At 34.8% G+C, this 19,254-nt stretch overlaps 1 pseudogene; it reads right to left on the bottom strand.

The window, feature by feature from the left end:
• Nucleotides 1-6,465: 6,465 nt before the first annotated feature.
• LOC121265870 lies at nucleotides 6,466-8,324 on the bottom strand (annotated as a pseudogene).
• Nucleotides 8,325-19,254: the final 10,930 nt, after the last annotated feature.

The raw sequence follows: 19,254 nt of genomic DNA, 5'->3' as shown, positions 1-19,254 counted from the left end.
TGAGTGGATTTGTACATACATTTACAATGCATCTTTAACACATAGGGATTAATAATATAACACATAGGGATTAATAATATGAAGCAGGAAGGACTAACATAACCAATTTAGAAACGGGTAAAACGCAAAATCAGTCCTCATGACTTTCGACGTTCTTATAAAATTATTCAATGGATTTTCAATTTTCGTAATTTAGTATTGAAGATTGATGAAATTTGAAATTTAATACTTCTATCTCTCTCCTAGGTTTTCAATTTTGTAAGATTATGAAAATTCGGTTCTTAAACACTATATAACATTTACAGATTGGAGAAAGAAAAAATGACATCCATGCTTTCTATTTAAAAATAATCTCATACATGTAATTTGATATAGTTTGTCAGAATTAATTAGATTGTAAAGTTATTTTTATTATAAAATAGATTTAACGAATCATATAAATTTACGTCAAATTATAAAATTATATTTGTATAATCTTTGCCTTAAAACTGCACGCGAAGGCATGCATCATATTTTTATGTCGAAATTTCCGGTTTGACTTGGCTCAGAAACGAAGTTGTAATGTTCCCATGTTCGTTTTGCTGGTTTTTGGGAGGTATCAGACGATGAACATGATTGCCTAAGATCCGTACGTAATTTCTGTCTCTTGGTTGAAAGCCACGTGTAGAACCCGGGGGCTTCCTGTCCCGTCCCGTCCCCCCAGTCCTCTTACTTAGCTTAAAGTAGTTCCCGGATTCCTCGGCTTTGCATGGACTTCGTAGACCTGCGAAAGACGGAGAGAAAGAGACAAAAAAAAAAATAATAATAATAAAAAAAAACAAAACATAAAGAAAAAAAGGACTTCTGCATAGTATAATGATAGCAGTGTGAACAGAATCTGATTGAATTGATATTCTCGAACTTCGGAATGGTTTGTGCATGTGAATAGTAAAAGGTTTGATTATTTTGTCAGGCCCTTCTTTCTGATTTTACTCTTGTTACCGAACTTCAACGGCTACGTACGTACGTGCATTATGACTAGCTTTGCTGTGCTTTGTTCTTTCTTTGTTGGGCTCTGTGTTACGTTGCTATGGCCGCCCGCTAGGGTATCTATCTTGTACGCCCTGAAGCCACGATACTTTCCCTGGAAACAAACATCTCTCTCTCACTCTCTCTCTCTCTGTACGTGAACCTGTGCCTGTTCTGTCTGTTGTCGAAGAAATTGAATTTCTGAGCAGGATTCATAATATATACCTCGTAATTTGCAGCAGTGTTCATTGCTGCCCAGCTTTTTGGAGTGCATTTTGTGCAGTTTCCATGATGGGTATTCAACCTAACTCTTACCAAAGGTGGCGTTTTATATATGCCTCGTGAATAATTGGAACTACTTTCTCCCTTCGTTTTCCATGAATAACGGAAAGAAAAAATTTAATTGTAAGTAATTTTGTATATTAATACGTGTATTTATTTAATATAAATGATTAAAAAGTAAATTTTATTAAAAATAGTATTCATTTAAATTTAGAATATAAAAACGACAATATTAATACATAAATTGGTACGAAAATTTATTTGTATATAACAAAATTCGGACGGAAAACTACTACACCCTAACATTTCATCTCAGCGTATCAGACTCTTCATGCAGTAGACACAGTCAGATAGGTAAAATCACTATTTAAGTTTATTCAAGTTTACTTCTATTCATTCTCGTGATAAATTTGTTACCTTAAAGTTAACACTAGTGTAATTACGTTTCTTTTCATTTTTCTTAAATATTTTTTAAATATTTTTAATCATTAAATAAAAAAATACACAATTTTATTAATAATCACTTCATTAATCATTATATAAAATAACAAATTAAAAAAACTAAAAATATCATAGCAGTAACTTTGAGGAGGCAAATTCATTGAACCAAGTATTATTTTCCTTCTTTTATCAGCTTAAGCCTCAAACTTAAGGAAAATGATTGGAACATCGACAAAGTATACCTTTCATTTGTAATGATCACCTTTATTTAGCATTTGCATTTTTTATTTTTTAGTATTGTGTTTAGCATTTGTATTTTTATTTTATCATCTTATCTCAATATCCAAACACATACTTTTTAATTTCAAATTTATAAAATTTAAATTTTTTTCGTTTAATTATTATAAATTTCTCAAATTTCCAAACAAAATACAAAAAAAAAATAACTTTCTCAAATCTGGAAACAACCGTAATTAAAAAAATTATATTCTAACAATATTTTAATTTTATAATATTTTTATTCAACTTTTTCTCTCTACTTTTTCAAAACTCTATAAAATATCTTAACTTAAACTATTTCATTACTATTTACAAACTATCTCACTACTATTAACATATTTTTCAATCTTTTATCTCATTTTATTTGTATAATCAAACAAGGTCTAAATCTTTCCTATAAATTAAATCTTATAATGGCACACCCTTCACATTGTTGATGTGACATTATCTTATTTATAAAAGTAAAAAGTTTATATTTTTTTTTTAAATTAAATCTTATCAAGTTATAAATGTAAAAAAGTGTGTTCTTGGCTTGCAAATAAGAATTTTCATAACTTCTGGCATGTCGTCTTGATAAAATCCTTAACTTCTAAAACGGAGGTTTGAAGCTTGAAATCCCTCCTCCAACTCAAAAAATGAAAATAGAAATAAAAAAATTTCATAACTTCTAAAATGCTTCGCTTCTTCATCCTTGAACTCTGCCACGCTTTTTCATCCCTAAACTCTGCCACGCTTGTTGTTTTTCTAGTAACGTGAGTATTGCCGTGTAAAACATTGGCCGAGAAGCAGTTCAGATAGATACGGAAAACTTATCAATCCTTAAGAATATTGACTCTAAGGCCTCGTTTACTTTCAGAAAACAATTCATTTCATCTCATCTCATTTAATCATTACAACTTTCTTAACTTTTAATATAAAATAAAATAAATAATTCAATTTTTTTTAAATTTTAAAATAAAAATAATATTAAAAAATATATTCTAATAATATTTTATTTAATTTTTTAATTTTAATTTTATCTCATCTCAAAAAATAAAGTAACTCTAAATTATTGGGTACGCATCGACGTACAAATTGATTAGATTGGATGAATGCGCAATAATTGGGTAATGCAACTTGATTTGCACATTAAAAAAGCAAAGCAGTATTTCAACGTATCAAAACATCAATGGCTGAAACTTGAAAGAGACGTCGACCCGTCCGTTTCAACTCATGTCAGTACCTTTTTAAATTCTAAATTTATGCGTCATAAATGTTTTCACCTACTAATATTCACGAGACAATAATTGATATTTTCTAATTCAAATACTTTTTACAATTACGATACATAAATTTTAATAAATATTGTATTAAATATCTGCCCTAGCTCATAATTATAGAAAATATTTGAAATAAAAAATTATAGGATAATGAACACCTTGTTAACTCAGAAGTAAGATGATCTGATAATTATTTCTTTACTTTTGAATAAGATTCATATGAAATCAATAAATGAGTTTGGAACTAAATCCTAGCGCCTCCTTTCCGCACCTCCTCTCTCTCTCTCTCACACACATAAAAAATAAGAGCTTTAGATTTGATTTATCTCAGAGGGGGAGGGAGAGGAGGCTTAGACTTCCTCCTCTTCCTCTTCTTCCATCTCCTTCCCTCCTTCCTCCATCACCAACTTTGTTTATTAAGATTTTTTTTTCTTAATTTTATTTTACTTTTTTTAAAGCTAAAAAAGACATATTTATAGCTTTTCGACAACTCCTAAGAGACATGCGTGGCACAAGCAGATTCATAGGTCGAAAATCGTTCAGAGGAAAGTGGTGGTTTTGCGAAAACTACCACGCATTGTTCTCACGCGCCACCCACATCTGCGTGTGGTCCTCACGCACCACCCATTTCGACACCTCTTCTTGAAGCAAGCATTAGATCACCAGACTTGCTACTACCAGACCTTTCAGATCTACATTTGTAGCTGAAAAAAGATAAGTGTGTTGCATTCACAGGTCGTCATAAATTCTGAAATCTACTGGAGTTGGTCTAAATTGTAATCCATCATCTTTCACATCTATTTTATTGCTTTTCTTTTTGGTTTCCTTATTGTTAATTAAAATAAAAAAGAGTTCATCTCTCAGATGTTTCTCTGTATAGGTTGAGTCCTATTATTCTATGAAGGGTGGGGTTGAGTCTCTATTTAGGCAAAGAATGTTGTCTCTTAAACATTTGTTTGTAGAAAGTAACATCAATAGTGAAGATCAGATCAGTCACAAAAGGAAACAGTGTACTGGTGGAGCTCTAAATGCATTATTTTAGTTTATGATCATATTATGTTGATACGAGGACATCTCAAAATGTATCTAGTCGTGAATATAAACTTCTATTGAATATATTGATGACAGTTTCCTTTAAAAAGAAAATATGAAATAAAAAATATGTTTCTAATCTTGCATTTTTTTCATGTGATGGGCTCAAGTACTGCATGCAGTACTACGCGCGAGGTGCTTTTAAGCCAAACAATGTACTATAGATGATTGATAACCAATCCTATTTCTATTTTTTTTGTTGTTGTTGTTGTTATTTTTTCGTATAGTCCTTCTGTATGGCATCCACTGTAGTGGTACACACAATGCACACACTACGTGGATGGTTGTGGTATTTTTTTTTAAATCAAAATGCAAGTTTTGATTCAATTTGAAAACGTGTATATGCGTTTTCATCTCATTCGAATTCATCTCGCGAAAGCTCTGCTCCATCGCAACCCGCGTCTGCTTCCACAACCCAGCACCTCCCGGCGACGTCGTCTCTCTCGTCAGTGCCACCGAGCGGAGCTCTCCGTATACCCAGCGCCACCACTATCCTGCGAGCCCGTTGAACGGAGCAAAAAGATTTCAATCTTGCGAACCCTCCTTCCTCGCCATGAACCCGCATCCGTGGGCTTCCTCTTGCCAGCGCCACCTCGCGACGGCATCTCTCTGTTCAGGGCCAACACACGACGCTTGTACGTCTGCCCAGCGCCACCGCTCCCCGCGAGTTGATTGAACGGACCAAACCAGCGACAGGACCAAGTGCTCTGTTTCACCAAATTGTTTGCTAGGTAAATATTGTACTCTCATTTTCCTTAACTGCTCTCTTCTCTTTCTCTTTCTCTCACCTTGAAAATTATAGTAAATCCCACTCAATATTTTCCTACTTAAAATATGATGGATTAAAATTTCCAGCAAAGGGACATTTGGTGGACTTCGCTCACTCTCGCAAGGCCGAGCCAGGAAAGACTCACTGTTCCCATTACGACTTCTATCCAGTGTCCATTTCCAAAAACTAACATCCTCGAAGAGGTACAAATCTTTCTTCCCATCTCTCACAGGGTTTTTTTTCGTTGGGGATTGGTAGATCCGACGCCTCTCTCTCTCTCGCTCTCTTTCTATCTCTGATAGTAGGGTTTTGGAAAGTGCTATGCTGTTTCAAAGATTACTAGCTAATTTATCTCCGTCCGATTCTCGATAAAATTTAGGAGAAAATATATAAGAAGATTGGGAATGGTATGTATTCATTGTGTTGTTTTAAAGGAAATACTAAATTATCGTTTGAAACAAACTAAGATAGCGTAATAGGTCTGGTCTACTGACTTTAAATAGTTATATTAGCTCCATACGATTTCATTTTTAAGCAGCCAAACGAAACTATGAAGTGGGATTTTGAGGAAAACATGGGATTGAATCAATGTATGAAGTGGGGGAAATGGAGTACTTTCCTTATCTTAGTTTCTTAGTATTATAGACAGTTCACAACCTCCCATAAGCTGGTGCGATGATGATGTGCTTCTAACTACTTACAGATTAATACTTGATTTGGACATATTGTACAAATTGAGGCTGGAATTTGAACTTAGGGTGTTGGTAACAGCTAGTTAAATTTGAAAATGAGGTAATAATTTTGGGGAGCAATATGTAGTTTACCTCTTCTTTATTAATAGTGTGATCATTTATCAAATAATCTAAGTTAATCTTTTGACACCCATGTCTTGTCATTTGAGGTATTGAATTCCAGCTCCAATTCTTGAACAAGATTTAGCTATTTAGGTAAAAAGAAATAAGAAAAAAGGGTTTGAACTTTTGTGTATTGGGACCTTTCCTTGTCTCTGAGTTGTACTAGCTACTATTCAAACTTCAAATATACAAAATTAACTTAAAAAATATATCAGAAATAAAATATTTTATTAAAACTATGTCCAATTCTAAGAAGAATCATAATCTTCCTTCTATTACATTTAGTTTAGCTTCCTCAAAATACACTACAGTAATATTAAAGATGGGATGATTTGTGATTACTTACATTGTCTTGTGATATTTTCAGGTGGTTTTGATGTGTTGTACAGTGCAGGAAAAGCTAGATTGGTGCTAAAAGTATGCACACTGGAGGAAACAAGAAAATGAGACTACTTAGATTAGAATCCTAGATTTTGGAATATTGGATTCTGGAATGAATATTATGAGACTACTTAGGTCGTAATAAGCTGCTTTGTAATATTGTATCCAATTGGAATGAATATTATGACTCAATATTTTACTAGATGACTTAATCTAAGGATGATTATTTGATGGCAATGTAAATGGTTTTGGGTTCAGTTGTGGAGGGATTTTTGTGTATATAATCGTTGTTGATTGTGTTCAAGTTTATGTGTATAGACGGCTTTGTGTCCATTAGGAACAACTCCTTGCTTTAACGTATTCTAAAATAGTAAAATTGCTTTGCAGCCAATTCCATGATGTGCAAACCCATTAATAAGAGTTGTCTAAGCTGCCACATTGGGTGAAGAGATGCCACTAAATGATTTTTGAGCATCGGGGATGCTCCCACATCTGGAGTACATATCTATAAGAGATGTTCCAACATAAGCATTTGATATAAATGGTGTTTTGATCAAGTGGGCATGAAGTAATTGTCCTAGTTGAAGAGATCCAAGGCATGTACAAACATGTAATATGTAATAGAGTAGAGAATGTCGATCTAGTAGAGTTTATTGATAATTTGTGCATGGTCACATATAGTTTGAAAGCCTCTTCATGGTGATGATTTTGAATATAACCCGACATCATTGAATTCCATGTCATTGGATTTCTTTCCCCTTTGGTTTCTTCAAATAGCCTCAAAACTTTATCAAGTTCACCCTTCCTGGAATACACAGAAATCATATTCAAAGAAATTATAGTTTTTTGGGTCATTCTATTAAAAATCCTCTCTGATTCCTTGACTTGACCGCTCATTGCATACCCTTTAATCATCAAATTACATGAGATTGGATTCATTTCGAGCAGTCCATTAAAAATCAGTTCAACATCTTTAATCCTACCATCAATATAAGTCCCCCAATTGGAAGCATTTAAACAAGGATTTCCCATTCTATCATACACCATCTTGGCATCCTCAACAGCCTTGCAATCACAATACAATTCAATCAATGCACCACCAATTGAGTGATCAAACTCAAATCCATATTATAGCAAAAGTTTGTGGACAGTCCTCCTTTCGCTTAGGCTACCCAATCTCCCACAAGCCCTTAAAACGCAATCTAAAGTAAACTCATTTGGCATTACCTCACAACTCCTTCTCATCCTCCTAAACAACTGCAAAGCCCTTTCACATCCATCCTCACTCCTCACAAATCCGGAAATCAATGTAGTCCATGCCACAACATCTCAGGATGGCATATTTTTAAAAACTTCCATAGCTTCACTCATTAAGTTACATTGCACATACCCTACAAGCATCAAACTCCACAGCAAGTCATTTTCATCACAAAACTCGTCAAACACCCTCTTAGTTCCTTCAATCTCAGTAGAGCTCGCGTAGAAGTACAACAATGAGCTACCCACAAACTCAAATCTTTCAGACCTAGATTTCAAAACCAAAAAATGAAGCTCTTTTCCCTCGTACACCAAACTCGAACGCGTGCACACACTTAGTATAGAGGAAAAAGTAGTCTCATTTATTTCCAGAAGTGCTGGGTAGAGGGAGATTCGACGACAAGGAGGTGCTGGGCAGAGGGAGGGTTGGGGGAGAGAATGGGCGACACAAAGGTAAGGGGAGAGGACGGTCCAGACGCGGGGATGGGGGTGGGGGAGAGGATACGCGAGATGAGTTGGTGGGTGGGGGGAGAGTGCAGATGGAAGGAATGCGAGGGATGGGAGAGAGGTCTGCTGGGAATATTCAAATGGGTAGAATTTGAGACACGCGTGAGTTTTGTTGTAGGGAGAAATTGATAATTTTGCTAGGGTGTGTAATGGCTGCTGCCAAATAGTAGCTTCTCCCGAGAATTTCCCTTTCATGTATAGGACTTAGTTTTTCATGCTATTTCTTTTGTTTTTTAATTGAAATTTTCTATTTATGGTAAAATTCTCCTTCATTAAATTCTAAGAGATCGGCTAACATAATTAGGTTATAATTTGTGATCCTAAAAGAGAGAAATATTTAGTCTACACAAAACTCTTATAAAGATGAATTAATTTAAACTGAACATGCAGCTTGATATCATACGTTGATCACTTTTATAAAATCTCTGTGGAAAACTAGCACTTCTCACCTTAAAAACATGCTAAATTCACAAAACGAATCCCGAACAAGTTGATCTTACTGCATGGTAAAGGCCAAAGAAAGAAACAAGAAAAGTAATTCACATGCAGTAAAAGCATGCGCAGTACCTTTGTTGTTAATAAGTTGTTTCGAAAGTCCCCAACTTTCCACACGTAGTACTACTGGTAGTACCGTACACTGTCAAAATATAATGAAAAATATTACTGGAGCGCCTTAAATTTACTGCTTAATATTATTGTTTATATATTTTAATTTTTTGTAATTTAATTTTTTATTTAATAATTAAAAAAATGACTATTTATAAAATTATATATTTTTAAAAATTTTAAAAAAATATTAAAAAATAAGAATAAAAAATTTGTAATTAACGGTTAGTACTCCAGCTACAAACGCTGGCCGCGGGCTCGCAGCATGATGCAAATATATATGATATTTACAGGATATTATTCCTCTACAGCAAGACGATTCACTCCAGCTAGCTTAACGTTGACATTTGAGCAGCCTCTCTCAGCTCCCTTGTAACTTTTGGTCTATCTTCTTCTCATGCTGGATCCAAATTATGCATACAAAATGAATTAAGCAGCACCAACAGTACTTTGCAGTGTCAGACAACTAGTGGTCCACAAACCCTTGGGCTCCCTCATCACGAGTCATTGTATTAGATCTTTTTGGCGTGTGAGGGGGTCACATGCATTATGTGTCATGACACCTACACGATTAATAGGACGATTCATAAAAAAAAATTAAAATATAAATTAAGTTTTACCATATCAATAATATATGTATGATTGGGTAAGGCATCACGCACGATTTACAAGAAATATATATATATATATATATATATATATATCTCATATTAAGAGACTAATATGGCTCATATCTTATTATAACATACTTATTTAATATAAAGATATAGGTGATATTGATAATAAAAGATGGTTAGTGAATTTATTTTTGTGATATCTTTTTGTATTAAACTGTTAACGACGTGTTTCGTATGTCTAGATAATGTTCTAGCAACTTAGACAACTATCTTCTCTTACAAACATAAGGACAAAGGTGAGCTCGGGAAGGTTCAAGGAACTTAGTTATCTATTACTCTGTTCACAAAAAACTGACTTAAGTATCAGAAGTTTCCCAAACCACTACGATCCCACCTTCTTCTTTGTGTTTGTAGGTGAAGATAACGGTCCGAGTTGCTAGAATCTTTTCTAGACGTACGAAATACGGTATTAACATAAACTATTATTTTTCTATTATAAATAGAAGTGAAGGGATCCTTAACCTATCATCTAATTAAACAGTGTCTGTGTACTCCATCTATACATGACGTTATGAAGATAAATGGATTAGAAGATTCATTTAAAATCAAGGTGGTCGAGTTCTTTTTATTATAACGATTTACAGTACACTTGACCAAACATAAATACATATACACATCCTTTACGTGGTACACAATTTTCATTGCGAACTATGTTAATTTAGATTTCCCAGATAGATTATTACCTCGTGTTTTTTTTTTCCCCTTCTTTAATGATCTTCGTTGGATGCAGACATCATATCAAGGGGCTAACCTACCTTCTACTTTACTCTGTTATATTTGTGGCCGTCTACATGCATGTAATTAAAGGTGCATTAGGTTTCTTTTATGAGTGTACTGACTCTGAAACTGCGAATGGCAGAGCATGCATGAATCATGATTTACGACCTCGTCCGTGCTTTCCTCGCTAGCTAGGAATCATAAGCTGTCTTGACTTGCATGACTTCGGGCGAGTTGTGGGAAATTCACTTGTTTTTGGATTTTATTTATGGGTCAAAATAATTTCATTTGAAATATATGAATTTAAAATGTTGTGTTTCAAGTTTCGACGTCGTACATTTATGGTTGACAACTTGAGCAATATCCATGTTGGACTGACGTGAAATGTTACAGTACCTAACTGTTCAAAATCAGATCAGGATGTTAGATGGTTTTGGAAGGATGGAAGAACAGTAGGTAGAAGACAAGTTTAAATGGAAGGTTTTCTTTTTTGGAGCACTTCATAATCATGATCATGTAGTTAGATTTACTATTTTATCCCTCATTTTAAATGTAAGCATGCATGTTTCTCTTGTTCGGTTTGCTTTAGCCATTTAGACCAAAATTTCGTTTCAGTGTCTAAATCAGAATAGTCGCGAGAATAGAATTAACACATCTTGAAAATGATCTTTTTGACATCTTCCTAGACAGTGAAGTTCAATGTACATTCTTGATACAAAGAATATACAATGGTTAACCCTAGAAAATTCAAGGCAATGCATCAATTTTAACGTACAATTCCATTTGAAATTTGGTCACGTTAGGAAGTGGTTAAGAAAGAATAATAGAGCATGCCTTAGCACGTCTAACAAAATATGAGGGAATCAATATGTACTAACACAATATTATGCACGTCTTTAACATACAGATTGATTTTCACCCTCAAGACGCCATGCTTTTTTAAAGCTTATAATGCAATCAATTGACTTGAAACCAATTGGCATTGGTGATATCTAAATTATATATTTTTTTTTGCACCGGCTATTTGGGATAAAATCCCAACTAATCTTAGGAGTGCTCAGGTCCTCAACAAGATCTCTCTCAAATGTACATCGAGTAGTTTAAGAGAAAATGAACAGAGATTATATAAATTTTTTTATTGGCATCGGATGTTAGGGCTGTGATCGAGTAAATGCACCTGACCTGCCCAAGCCTTGCCTGGGGCAGGCGGGGTAGCTTGCCCACATTAGGCAGGTGGACGAGCGGACGACCACCTAGTAAAAAACATGAGGGGAGGATTAGAGGTGGAAATATGTGATACAACCCGTTAACCTAACACGAACGAGATACGAAATTAGCTAGTTTGAGTTTGATGTTAACGGGTTCAGGTTAAATAGAGTTGACCCGTTAAGACACGATTAATTAACGAGTCAACCCGTTTAACCTGTTAGCAACCCGTTTAGACCCATTAAATTTTTTACTCAAAATTAAAATTATATTATTTTTAGGCTAAAAACAAAAATACTCTAACTCTATTTCATATTTCCTAACTCTCTCTGGTTGTGTTGTGCCAACTCGTTATTTTAATAGGTTGTGTTAGAGTTTGGAAATCTGACCCGTTAAGCTTAATGGGTCGTGTTCAGGTTGACCCATATCGTATAATATACACGACTTGACATGAGACAAACATGACCCGTTAACATAATTCTCCACCCCTAGGGAGGATGCTGGGTGGGGCACTACCCCAGCTTGGGTTTATAAATGTATATATTTATAAATATTTCTTTTATATATTTAGAAAACTTAGAATAAAATGACGTCATTTCGTTTTAGTGTAAATTACATAGCTCCCTACATCTCTGTCTCTGTCTCCGTCTCTCTCTCTCTCTCTCTCTCTCTCTCTCTCTCAATCTCGATTCTCCTCTCCTCTCTATAGCCGTCGCCGAGTTGATTTTCCTCTTCATCTCATCTTGTAAGTAACTCGAAGTGCTAAATTTGAAACTTTGGATTTTTATATATGTTCAATGGAGAATGGGGTTGTGTTTTGGATGTTGTGGAGTTGGATTGTGTCCTATAAGTCCGATTTTGAGTTGATTTTTGAAGATGATTTAGAGCTTAATCTGAAACTCCAAATTAGTTTAGGAGTTTGTATTGAACCCCTAGATGATTTTAGGGTGTCGAATTTGAGGCCCTAAATAGTCTAGGGGTTCAATTCAAACTCCTAACCTAATTTAGGATTTCGGATTGAACACTTAAATTAGTTTAGAGTTTCAATCCAAAATCCTAATCTTGGTTAGGAGTTTCAGATTGAAGCTCTAAATTAGGTTAGAAGTTTCAAATTTAATCTTGGTTTAGATAGTGAGATGAGATGATATGTGAATAGTAGTGAAATTGTTTTAGTTAACATTTTTATGGTGTTTTGGGAAAGGAGAGAAAAGTTGAATAAAAGTATTATAAAGTTAAAATCTTGTTATAATATATATTTTTTAATATAATTTTTATCTTGGGATTTGAAAAATCTAAATTATTTTTTGTGTTTTATTTGGAAGTATGGAAAAATTATAATAATTAGGGAATGATTAGATGAAAATGTTAAAAATTTGAAATTGAAAAATATTTTATGTCTGTGGTATTTGGATATTGAGATGAGATTAGATAAAATGAAAGTATCTTGGTATCCAAACTAGGCCAGGATTCAATTTGAAACTCCAAACTAGATTGTGTGATTCTCGTATGATTTTAACTTTTGTGTGATTTTAAAAATTTAAAATTTTTTATACTTCGCATCATATCAGGTATTTGGTTGTTTGTGAAATCCATAGACAGTGGTGATTGTGCCAATGCATGTGACCATGCATTATACTATTCAAAGTCCAAACACTAGCACTAGTGCCACCCCTACACCTACCCTAACCCTTACAGCCATGGGTCCACCAAAGTAACCCTAAATTAAGTCAGGGTTCAGTTTGAAACCTTAACTTAATTTATTTTGAGGTTTCAAAACTGAAACCCAAACTAAATTGTATGATTTTTATATGATTTTAATTTGTGTGTGATTTTAAAAACCTAAAATCTTTGATACTTTGCACATTTCAGGTGTTTGATTATTTGTCAGATTCATTATTGGTGGTGAATGGGCTAGTGTAGGAGATCTTAATACTAACCCAAGTCCAAAAACTAGCACTACTGTTACCTCCCTTACACCTATTCTTATCCGTACACGGTTACACCCATAGGTCCAATAAAGAAAAAATTCATTTCCATCCTGTGGGAACATTTTACTAAATTAGAGGGTGGTGACCTCAATGATCGACAAGCAAAATGTAATCATTGTGGTGCTATTTATGGTTGTCACTATAAATGACATGATACTTTCCAACTAAAAAATCATTTAAAAGAACAATGCAAGAATTGTTCTATAAGGCTTGCAATACATGAAGAGAACTAGTCAAGATTGGAGATTGGTGTAATACCTGAGTCCAAAATCTTATGTTATTAATTTACTTAAATCAAATTCTTTTCTATGTGTTTTAATATAAGGATCTTCATTACTATGATTTTAAAATGTGTATATTTTCCATATTTAAATGAGGCTTAGAAAAAAGAAATAGAGAGGAGGGATATATTTGTGTTTTGGGTGTTACCAATTTACTCTTAAGTCTTATTATTTTGTATATTAGTAAGTTAACCCTTTTTAATCCCATCCATTGATTTGGTAGGTAGGAAAAATATCCCTTCAATTTTTGCATCACAGCCATCCATTCCAAATCAGAAAGCCCCTCCCCACCCGTGCATCTCCTTCCCTTGATTTAGTAGGTAGGAAAAATATCCCTTCAAGTTCGATTTTTCTCATATATTGCCTCTTACTCTTATTTAGTTGGGTGTGTAACTAAGTGGAGGAAGGGTAGAAATAGTCAAAATCGTGAAACCCAGAGTTGAGAATGTGAGATGACTTTTCTGCTCTGTTTTCATATCGGTTCTTTAGTTTTTGTAAAAAAATTCTGCTATGGCTTTACCTTGCTTCTCTTGAGTTTGAATCATGTTTTTAACTATGTTTAAGCTTTCATTTTTATGTGTTAAACCAGTGGAGATTGGTAGGTATTTTTAACATTTTTTCCTCAAGCTAATAACCTAAATGAACCACCAAGGATTTCATTCAAACTAGTAAGTTTTTATCTTAGAATTTTCTGGTTTATCAAGAACTATCCTTCTTGTTTCATATTTGTTTACAACAACAACAACAACAACAACAACAACAACAAAAAAAGAAAAAAAAAAGATGTTTCTTTTCGAGTTTTCTTCAATACTAGTATCCTTTGTTTATGTAGTTGGGATTGTGTTTAAGTGAAGAGAGTTTAAAAGCAAGAATGCATTAAAGCTGCTAGCTGTCCATGGTAGTGCAGAAATCTTTTCTGTAGACTCTATTTTGAGGCTCGAACCAGCCCATTTTCATCCCCATTTTTCATTGCATCCTTCACTCAACCAAAGTTAATTGATTGTATGATAAAATACTGAAGATGAGGGACTAAAAATCAGCCATCTAGCAAGCCTTGATTCTTCAGCTATTTTGGTTCCAACAAGTTAACAAAAAGCTGTCTAATGCCCCTTTTAGTGACAATTTCCAGATTTTTTATACTTCCTTGTTCCCTTCCATTTCCATGTAAATTTCTATCATTTAGACATTCTTAATCCATGACTTTCATCCATCCTTCATGTAGAAAATTGAATAGCCCTTATTGGACAGCAAGCATGCTATTAGTCATGGTTGTGAATTTATTTAGAATGCTTGAAATGAAGAGTTGAATGTTTTGATTTAGTGCTAAGTATGGAAGGAAGTTAGAAGGGCTGGGGTTGTGTTTTCTAGTTGACTTTCTCTAAGTGAAGAGAGAGTTAAGGTAAGTACTTTATTTCTGCTTTGGATTTAAAGTAAGCAACTAGCTAAGAGTTGGTTAGTAAAACTTGGTGTGAAGTGGATATTGATGTGCTCATTCCATTTCATTGAATAGGATTTATTTAGGTGCAAAAGGAACCAAGGGTTGAGTTTGAAGGTGTGGCACCCCCAGCCCTCGCTTGGGATTGGACGGTGACTGAAACGCCGGGACATGCAACACAAGGCTACATACCTCTTGTAATTTACAGATAAGATGCAATGCACCTATGTTTACTAGCAGTATAAAATAAATCGCAGCGGAATAAGTCATTTAAACTTTGTACTAGAATAAACTAATATCCCAACTTTTTAATTCATATCTTTAAACCACATTTCTTAGCTATGGAGTATCAAATTCCTTGTTTATACTTTGATATAACAAGTATTGTCTAAAAAGACCTTAACAAGAAAATCATTAAAACACCTTTCTAATCTAGGATATCTCCAAGTAGGTCATGACTAGATTTGTTCTCTCCTCTAGGTTAAGCTCATCCTTTGCCTTCATCAATATCCTCACTCGCTAGTCCTGGTCTTGCTAAAGGTTCTACCATTCCGGGTTGGGAATGGTAGTGGAAACTACCACGGTGAGATTTTGAGAAATCTCAGCAAGTAAACACGCAACATACAGTAGTTAACACAAGCATACAAGAGGTATATCATGAAATGCGTGCATGGACATGTAATTGACTTATGTACTTGACCAGAACTTGACTTATGCAGTTAACCATTTTCAAAAGACTTGTAACAGAGACTTTAGCTTTTCGAAAAAGCTTCTGAACTTTCTTATTCATGTGAACTTATTCAGAACTTGTCTTATTAGAAGATATCATAAGATTTGCATCGAGTGATCTTTATCATATTACGAGATTTTTATCAAATTATCCTTATCTTATTACGAGATCTTCATTAAGTAATCCTTATTTTATGAGCTCTTGTTCTTTTTCATATGGTAGACACAAAATGACTCTCCTCCTTCTTGTACCGTGTGTTCCTTCTAGTTACTACATCATCAACGGTCCGTACAATGTGATGAATACGTCATAAACAGAGAATCATATTAACTCGACCTTATTTCGTCGGGTTACATGCCTTATGCACCCACTAGCGTTAGGTGCTTACTCACTCCGACATCCTTTAAAAAGAATCTATTTGAGACTCGTCGACTGTTCTTCGTCGACCCAGGGGTTACCACTCCATTCTTAAGCACTCCAGAGTGGACAGAGGAGTTCCACTAGGACATTCCCCAACCCTAGCACTTGGGGTCGAACTTAAATACATGTGACATAAGACTTAAACATGCTTACTCATACTTGACATATGTCATGTGAAATGCCGTGCATGAAATAACTAAGCATAACATGTTCATTTCATAGCATAATAACATAAACCATATGAGATATCATAACACATACATATAACCATAAGAACTTGCTTAGGCCGAAACTCATAGCCACAAAAACATGAAGATTCATCTCACAAACATGTTCCATTCCTTAAACATATATCATAGAAATCAAAACATAGTAAACTAAGACATAAAATCATAGATTTTTGGCTAAGTCCGAAACTTCCAAAGCATGTTCAAACCAAAACATCATGTTGCATATACCATCAACCTCAATCAAGTGAAAACCAAAACTCATAGACATATTTCATGGCAATATCATTACAAATCCGAAACATATAATTCCTTTTTTAGACTTATGCAAGATCATATTAACATATTCAAACAAACAACTAAGAGAGAACAAACAAAACAATAAAAAACCATGGAATGATTTACACAATCATGTGCAAATATTAACCAAGAGTAAGTTGAGTATATATTTACAAAAATCCACAAAATGAAAAAATAACAAGCTCTAAATCGAAATTTAACTTGTTAGAATAAGGGTTCCAAAACACTAATCCGTATTCTTGAGTGTGTGAGGGTTTCTAGGGTTATCACTAAGGCTTAAGAAGTCCCAAACCAATCGGCTTCTAGGATTTTGAATCAAGAAACCCTTCAACTTCCTTGTATCTTCAACTAGTCTCGAATAAGTATGAAAATACATGAGTATAGCCAATGTGTAGAGGATTTATTCCTTCAAACTCTCAGTTTTCTACACTTGTAGAAAATCCTAATTCGTTTCCCATGAACAAGTGTGGAAATTGTGTATGTTTCACCATATTCGAACTTCCTTGAGGTTCAAATCTCATCTTGAGTTGAATATGTGATATTTGTGTGTAAAAACAGCAGGAAATTGAGTTCTTACCATGGTTCCTCGTTGTAAATACCGAAATCCTACTCTTGAAGTGAACCTCCCTTGTTTGGTATGAAGGAAAGTGTGAGAAAGTGAAGGAAATCTTTAAGTGGTCTTGTAAGAAAGTGTGGAGAAAATGAGAGCATGTAAAATCCGAGAATGACAAAAGAGAAAAGCCCATTGGGCATGTGACTCCTCTTCCTTTATATAGAGTTCTCCAACAAAATACCATTTGTTGCTAGTGACCCATTGCATGAAGGGCAAGTGGTGCCTTTTCTAATGCATGTAGGACAAGTGACGCCTTTTCTGATATATGTAGGACAAGTGGCGTCTTTTGCTAGGCTATAGGGAACACAAAAATATTCTTGAAAAGAATAATCTTGTCAAGTGTCATGGCTTCTTGGAAATTCGAAATATCTCTCATCCTTGCTTTTCATAGGAAATCTAAGACTATCCATGCATGAGCGCCATGTGTCAAAGCCCTCTTTTGTCTCTCCTTGGAAAATCTAAAAGATCCTCTGCAGGAGTGACATGTGGTGTGGCATCTTGTCAAAATTTGAAATCTTAAGAGGCTCCTTGGATATTCTCCCCCATATGGTCCAGATTCAATGAATCTGTAGGACAAAATTGACATTTGATAAATCCTAACCCTAGGCTTGAACCTTATAGACTTGTGCATACTTTCCAAGTGGCAAAAGGCATGTAGGATATGGGTGCATGTTCCCCATGCATCCTTCCCTTTCCCCATGCACCTCGTCCTTCCCTTTCCGCATGCATCTCTTCCTTTTCTCATGTGTCTTTTCCTTTTTTCATGTGTATTTTCCTTTTTTCATGTGTCTTTTCCTTTTTCCCATGCCTCTCTTTCTTTTCCCATGAGTCTTTTCTTTTTTCCATGTGTCTTTTTCTTTTCCCATGTGTCTTTTCTTTTTTCCCATACATGTCCCTTACTCTTCCCTAAGCAAAAAGCTTTTTCTACCTATACACGTTCCCTAGGTGGCTTTCCCACTTCCTTATGCTTCTCAAGAACTCAAAACATGATATGTGGCAATGTGGTGGCCAAAACCCTCGGGGTAGAAGAGTAATTTTCATGCATTGTCTCTTCCACTCCCTTCTAGAACCTTTTCCTCTACTTGTACATGAATGACAAATAGCAAAATGTCAGAAAATAACTTGAGTGGGCGTGTGGCTTAGGGATTTGAAAGTCTCTTAGTGTTTCAATGTAAATCCTTTAGAAAATTTCACATTTGTCTTTCCTATGCAAAATCTTATTGGAACTCTTTGCTAAGAACAAGTGGCATGAGGTGGAGGTGTTTGGGAGGGTGAGTAGCATGCACAACTCCTTGGAACTCACAAAAATCTTGTTGGTGCTTGTGTAGTCCATTGGGCTTCCCGAAACCATGTCCCCTCATTTTTCTCATCCACTTTTACATCCAGGTTCAATGTATCTAGATGTGAGGTGTGCATGCGAGACATGTGGCATGTGGGTAGGTGCAATGGGTGTGTGCCCTAGGTGTGTACTGAACGCTACATCCACCTCCATCTCTTTAGCTTATTCTAGAAACTTTCAAGCATGTTTGCCAATTGGCACCAATGTGCTAACCTAAGTGCTTCTTTCCTAGGTTCCACTTCCCTATCCAAGATTTTGCCATTTTCCAAGACAAAACTCTTCACCTTTTATTTGCATGCATGACACTTGGCCAATTCTTCTAGAAAGCCGAATGCTCCCTTGCTTCTTCCACTTTTTCTTCTAGAAATCCAATGCGTGCTTGACAAGTGTCATCCTTGTATTTTCCCAAAGTTTCAAATGAGAAGTGATTTTCCAAAAATTGACCAAAAACTCATTCTTGAAGCCAAGTGGCGTCATCTTCTTGCCTAGAGGGTAAACTTGAGCCTTTCAAAGCCAAAGTCCTTAACGGGCCGAATTCTTATAGGCATTTTCTTCTATTTTTCTCTTGTGGGCTTTTTAACTTAGA

Source organism: Juglans microcarpa x Juglans regia, chromosome 5D (genome assembly GCF_004785595.1).
Source record: "Juglans microcarpa x Juglans regia isolate MS1-56 chromosome 5D, Jm3101_v1.0, whole genome shotgun sequence".
In the NCBI taxonomy this organism is placed as follows: domain Eukaryota; kingdom Viridiplantae; phylum Streptophyta; class Magnoliopsida; order Fagales; family Juglandaceae; genus Juglans; species Juglans microcarpa x Juglans regia.
Note: the sequence above shows the minus strand (reverse complement) of the source record. Positions and strands in the feature narration are given on the sequence as shown.